Here is a 7,007-nt window from a genome sequence, read left to right as displayed (position 1 = left end):
GGTTAACAAACTTACGTTTTTCAAAGATTCAGGTACCGCAAAAGCAACTCAGCTCAACTCAGACATTAAACGGACTCGGATGGTTTTTTTATCTTTACTACTACTACTAGCCGTATATAAGTTTTGATACAGCTTTTCAACCAAACAGACCATTAACTGACCAAATTATAGATCAAAAATTTGATAAGTTGACCCTCCAGAAAAAACAGTTTTTGAGATTGTTTTCACAAGGGTAAAAAGCTCTCAATTATTAGGTTATTTGTAATTCAGTTGGTATAAATGTAGAAACCGACTTTCTGACATCGGTACGAGAAAACTAGTATCACAATATCTTTTTTCACGCTCCTTGACAACCGAAAAAACGCTCAAACGTACTACCTACAAAGTTTTTGGGTTATTGATATAAAAATTGGTGTACGGAAACTTTACAGCAGTGAATAGATAAGGTTTAGATTATTTTTACTGTTAACCTTACTGGTCTAAAATAAATTCGATATAACAAGAATGATTTAGTGGTTTCATACTTTATATTAGTTTTCAAGTTAAACGCATCTACATTTTGTTTTCAATTTAAATAAAGATTAACAGAAATAAAAATGGATAGCTCGTTTATTATCTCATGGAACTTAAAAGACATCATCATACTGTGCTAACAATTTGTTTGTTATTTCAATTTTGACTGCTGTGCATAAATTGAAAATAGGCTGTGCCGTTATAACTTAATCAGACTCGTGGTCTTTCGGTAACTAAAACCTTGAACCTTATTTTCCTGTCTTAATGTTACCTATTATGAAGCACAGGACATTCAATTTGCTTGTTCTTTTCGGTTGTGTAGAGGTACACCGGAGTCCTGTTCACAAAAAAAATCCCGAAAACTTGAAACCGGAGGACCAGGACGAGACGGCTGGATAGTGAATCTCCTGCTGCGGAACAAGGCAAGACTTGGCTTTTTCGAGTATAACTATATTTCGAGGAGAATTTTCCAACATTTCGATTGATAACCCAACAGAAACTTCACCCACTGCCTTCAGGATGATTCAAGGGGAACCGGGAAAGTCGTGCACACCACCCTCTTTCTTGGATAGTCTGAAGAATACTCTGGGAGCAGGAGCAGGAGATGAGATTCATACCCAAAAACAGCCGATAAAAATGAAAAAAGGGATGCTTACAGATCAAAGCTGAGATTCAACTATCGACTCATACAGGGGAAATTCTTCGACTCATTCAGGAAAAAATTGAAGAGTTCTTCGGAAATATCTTCCCTTTTACGATGGTAGTGGGAGCTGGTGATGAGATCGCTACCCAAAAGGAAGCCGCTATGGCGAAGACGATAATGATTACATATCTCATTGAAGCTGAGGTTCAAAAGTTCAATCTCTCAAGGTTCAATGGAGAGGAGATGCGCGTTACCACAGTGAATAGCTCCTCAGATCAATTTGTGACGGTAAGAACAATTAAAACGACTAGAAACGCAATGCAGGATTCAGGTGATCTTTTGGCAACAACAAAATCCGGTAACCGTGCTGGCTTGACTAAGAGTTCAGCCACCAGAGCAAGGATGACACTGAGTCTGTTGCAAGCGCACTCCAAGGCACTGTCGCGACAGAGGGATGCGGCGAAATCTTCGACCGGAACCAAATTGCCTCCTATGAATAGGCTGATGCCACTGTACATGACACCTTTGGTCAAAGATGGGATATCAGTGGATGAGATCATGACGTGGATCTTCCACGGAGGGTGAACAGGAGCAATGGTTTTCGAATAGAATTTGTGAACAAGAAAAGGCTGTTCACCTCGAAGAGGAGAACTTGTGAGAAGAGTTACTTCGGAACAAGCAAGAAACTAGCCCAAGCCAAAAAATCATAAAGTAGAGAACACATGACTACCTCATATTGGGGCCACAGAATAGGCCACGAACTGAGGATAAAAAAAAGAACAAAGAATAAATGTGACCTATAGGGATGGCTGAGCAGTCTCGAACATATCAAAAACATTCCCTTTGCACGAGCAAAACATTTTTCTATTGGAGGAAGCTACTGAAAATGCGGGGACAAACTAGAGTGATGCAACCAAGAAAGCAATATACAAGAAAGAGTGGAGACGAAAAATAACCAAGGGAATGGAACATCTTGAAAATTGGGAACGCCAACAGGCAAGTTTTTTTGAATGGGAACGAAAGAGTGAAAACAGGAAATTTTTGTTACCTCCAGCAAACCCTCAGTTTTATGAAGGGGGAAAGCTGTGCAAATCAATCGATGGACTGAAAAATCACATCAAAACAAAACACATTGAAGCAACGCACCTTTTGAAACGTAACCCTTGTGACAAAACCTATGAAACTACAAAAACCACTCAAACTAAGTAAGCCAGGAATCAGCTAAACTAGCAACCAAGATTTGTACCAAATTAAATAAAGAGTATTCAGCAACCGATATGGCTCAAGACACGAGTAGATGCATGGGAGTTGGCATTCTACCGAGGAGCCAAAGATCTCAAAAAAGAAGAAAAATAAGAACCAAGAAAATGGAAGGGTTTCTAATTTTTGGCTGCCTCGAATGATCTGAACTTATTTTGACAAGTTCAAGTTTAATTTTCAGGTTATGAGAAACTAGGAAGCGATAGAAAGGTTCGAACCAACTCAGATGTTTAAGATGGATTTCTCTACTCTATAAAAACAATCGTAATGTAGTAACCGAATCGTAATAGCATATCAGCCTTAGTTTCTTGAGTGACCTCGGTATCTGGGGACATTGAGACATAGCCAAGTGCTCACAATTGTTTTTATTTAAATGAAATTGAACTCAATTGGCTCGGCTTGGCTGATAGCCTTTAGGCAGTAAAAATTTTGTCGACCCGATCTTACGAGAACCAAATTAATTAGGCAATAGCAGAGTAGAGGCAGAGTAGATGCAGAAAACGCGTAAGACTCGTTATAGACGCTAGCCATGATCTTGTTTTACTTTCCGTCCGTATGTATTTGTTATTTGGCGAATGATACATTTGTGCTTTCATTGCGCTTCTGGATGTTTTTCGTAGCATCATGATTGGTGAGTCCATTAAATGAAGCCTCCGAGCCGAGCGGAGGTTCATAAAAGGACACTGAAGCGAAATCTGGAAGCGAAATCTGGAAGTCCGAAACGCGAAAGCCTTTCGGGTTAACGAACTTACGTTTTTCAAAGATTCAGGTACCGTAAAAAAAACTCAACGCGGACACTATACAGACCCGGAGGGTTTTTTATCGTTACTACTACCACCCGTAATTATTTTTTGATACAATTTTTCAACCAAACAGACAATCAACTGACCAAATTAAAGATCAAAAATTTGATAAAATGACCCCCCCCCCCCGAAAGGCAGTTTTTGAGATTGTCTTTCACATGTGTAAAAAGCTCTTAAATAGTGAGTTACTTTATAAATCATTTGTTATAACTGTAGAAACCGACTAAAAAGAATTGTGTCATCGGTAGGAGAAAATAAGTAACTTGATCCCTTTTTTCACGCTCTTTGACAACCGAAAGAACACTCAATACTTTACAAACTTTTTGAGTTATTGAGATAAAAATTGTTGTTTGGAAATTTACAGTAGTTAATAGACAGGGTTTAGATTATTTTTACTGGCAACCTTCGTGGTCCAAAATAAATTTGACCTAACAAGAATGATTTAGTGGATTCAAACTTTATTCAAGTTTTCAATTTAAACGCATCTACGTTTTGTTTTCAATTTAAAAAAAAAATTTAATAAAAATCAAAAAAGGATAACTCGTTTACTATTTCTTAAAACCTAAATGACCTCATCATACTTCTTGCTTACGTTTTTGAAGAATTTCGAAAAAATAGTCACCAAACTCTTGGACTGGACTGCGCGCACCACTTTAGTATTTCCAACTTAGCTGGAGACATCTTCAAACGTATCTGCAAAAACTCGATTGGTCAGCTCATATCAGACCGCAGGCGCCTCGAAATGGTCGAAAATAAGATGCCAGGTGGCACTGCAACTGTGTTCTATAGTCTCTCTTTCAATGCAAACATCATAGAAAGCCCCGACTTCAACCCAGATCAACCTAGCACCTATGGGTTTATGATTGACGCGAATGACCTCTATGGCAGCGTTATGCAAAATGTACCTGTGCGTAACCTTGAGTAAATAGAGCATATAGAAGACGAAGTAAAAATGAAACAATTCCTTAAAACTTCTGAAGACTCTCTGATTGGATTTATAATAGAAGTTGATCTCGAAATCCAGAAGAACTACATATCAGACATCAGGATAACGCTTTAGCTCTTACCAAAGAAACAGAACCCCAAGGTTGGTTGAAACCATACCAAACAAATTCGCAGGGGCAGATGAAAAATCAAGAAACTGCAAGACGTTCAATTAGTAAGACCAATAATTTACTGCAGAAATTGTATGACAAGTCAAACTAAATAATTCATCACAAATTTTTGCATTTGTAGGTTAGATTGGGATTTAAAAAGAAAAAAAGCACCGTGTGCTGAAGTCTAAACAAGTACAAGGGTTGGAACTATCATTACTTTATATACGACTAAACGCCAAGAAGCTAGAAACAAATTTGAGGAGGATTTTTACAAATTTTTAAACAACTGTGTTCATGGGAAAACATGCGAGTCAAAGCGCAAACGGATGCTCGTTTGCATGAGAAATCAAGGAACTGCAAGACATTCAATTAGTAAGAACAAGAAGTTACTGCAGAACTTCTGTGACAAGTCAAATTATATAATTCATTGCAAAATTTTGCAATTGTAGGTTAGATTGGGATTAAAAATTTAAAAAGGCACCGTGTGCTGAAGTTTGAACAAGGAGCATGATTGGAACCATATATTACCCTAAATACGACTAAACGCCAAGAAGCTAGAAAAAAATTTGAGGAGGATTTTTACAAACTTTTAAGCAACTGTGCTTATACGAAAACCAGCGAGTCAAAGCGCAAACGGATGCTCGTTCGCATGAGAAATCAGGAAACTGCAAGACATTCAATTAGTAAGACCAAGAAGTTACTGCAGAACTTGTGTGACAAGTCAAACTACATAATTCATCACAAATGTTTGCAATTGTAGGTTCGATTGGGATAAAAAAATTTCAAAAGGCTCCGTGTGCTGAAGTTTGAACAAGGAGTATGGTTGCAACCAAATATCACTCTAAATACGACTAAACGCCAAGAAGCTAGAAACAAATTGAGGAACATTTTCACAAACTTTTAAACAAGTGTGCTTATAGGAAAACATGCGAGTCAAAGCGCAAACGGATGCTCGTTCGCATAGTTAGAGATTATCAAGAAACCATTCTAAAAAACTGTGCATTCGAGTTCAAATCCTACAAAAATTCTGGGGGAAAACTTGGCAGCGTTCACTTCGAATCCAACAAAAACTTACTGGGATGAGCCGACAATTGTGGGAGCTAGTGTTCTCGAATTAGCGAAGTTTGGCATGTACAAATTTCATCATGTTAGAGTGAAAACAACATTTGATTCAACTTCTCTATTCTGATACGGACCGTCTCCTTTACGAAATCAAAAGTAAAATTTATACCGCAAAATTCCGAAAAAAAAACATTTTGAATGAACATGACCTTTCAGATTATACAAAGAACCACCCTCTCTACAATCCAAAAAACAAAATGGTTGTTTTAAAATTCAAGGCCGATTATCCATGGGACATAATAACCGAGTTTAGATCCCTCAAACCCACTTTATCAACAGATAATCATTTATCTGCCTTTATTTATATTTTAATTTACTTTTTGGCAAAATTCGTTAGTTTTTGAATTTGTTTTGGCAGAATTTTTTTTTGGTCGGCGAAAACTTCTTAGTCTGATTTTAATAAAACTTTTGAGCGGGAAATTTTTCTTTCACTTTTTGTCGACGAGAGTTTTTTTGATGACCAATTTTGATTTTTTGGACATTTTTGATGCTCACTGAGTTTTAAGGTCATATTTTACCTTCAGGCCACTTTTTGTTGCACCTGGTCTTCCAGTTGATGTAGCAGCCACGAAAAAAAAGTTTCATATACTTTTACCACTCATTAGCGATCATCGTTAAATGGGTTAGTAATCAATTTTTTTATATTTTAAGTCCGCAGAAAACTATCATCTAGTGTGTATCAAAAGCTGCTCGGAAGATGTTGACTCATCGGCAAAATGAGACACCTTGAACTCTGGCTCGTTATTCAAAACTGAAAGCAGTCGAATCACATCCGAGTCACACAACCGGTAAACTGTGACATCGACGAAAACATCGTTCGCAGCTTTTGATGGCAAACGTTACATCATCCATGAGGGTCAACAGACTCTTCCCTTGGTCATAAAAAATAATCTTGGGTCCAACCGCGACTGGCATTGATGATAGCGACTATAACAACGCTGCCGCAGAATCGGATCCTATTGATGATGACGATTTGGAAAAATGGATTCCTTTTTCTGAAGATGGTCAACACCCAGTGTCCTGCGATTGTGAGGATCTCACAGAAGGGGTGTCTGAAGAATTCGCTGAAAATCAAAACGTTGATTGGTACCATCCGGATATGATATGATGACTACTCTGAGGATAGCTTTGCTGTTAAAAACACACAACCACATCGTTCGCTTCGACAACTCATGGACCAAGTGAATAGCAGTTGACAAACTCCAGACCCTGGTATGATTCGGGCAGCAGAAATCATGGACAGTGATATAGATAGCGGTGATATCGCCGATATGGAGGCCAATTCTTCCGACGACTACGAGTCGTCATTCTTCAACGGATCGTTTATCGATTATGAAGCAGTTGAAGAACCACAAGCAAAAAATCAACGAAAAAATTAGAAGACAAAAAAAAACATTTCAACTTTTCAGTGATTTAAAAACGAGCATTGGGTGTACCTAAGACTTGACCTACCGCTATTCCGTGTATAGTGTGTATTTAAGGGCGTGTTTTTTTCCAGTTTTAGAACCCAGTTAAAGGGAGATAAAAACCATTTCAATTAAACGATTGTGTTTCTAGCATACTTTTGAA

The sequence above is a fragment of the Symsagittifera roscoffensis genome, chromosome 8, assembly GCF_963678635.1.
Source record: "Symsagittifera roscoffensis chromosome 8, txSymRosc1.1, whole genome shotgun sequence".
Lineage (NCBI taxonomy): Eukaryota > Metazoa > Xenacoelomorpha > Acoela > Convolutidae > Symsagittifera > Symsagittifera roscoffensis.
This window is presented reverse-complemented; position numbering follows the sequence as displayed.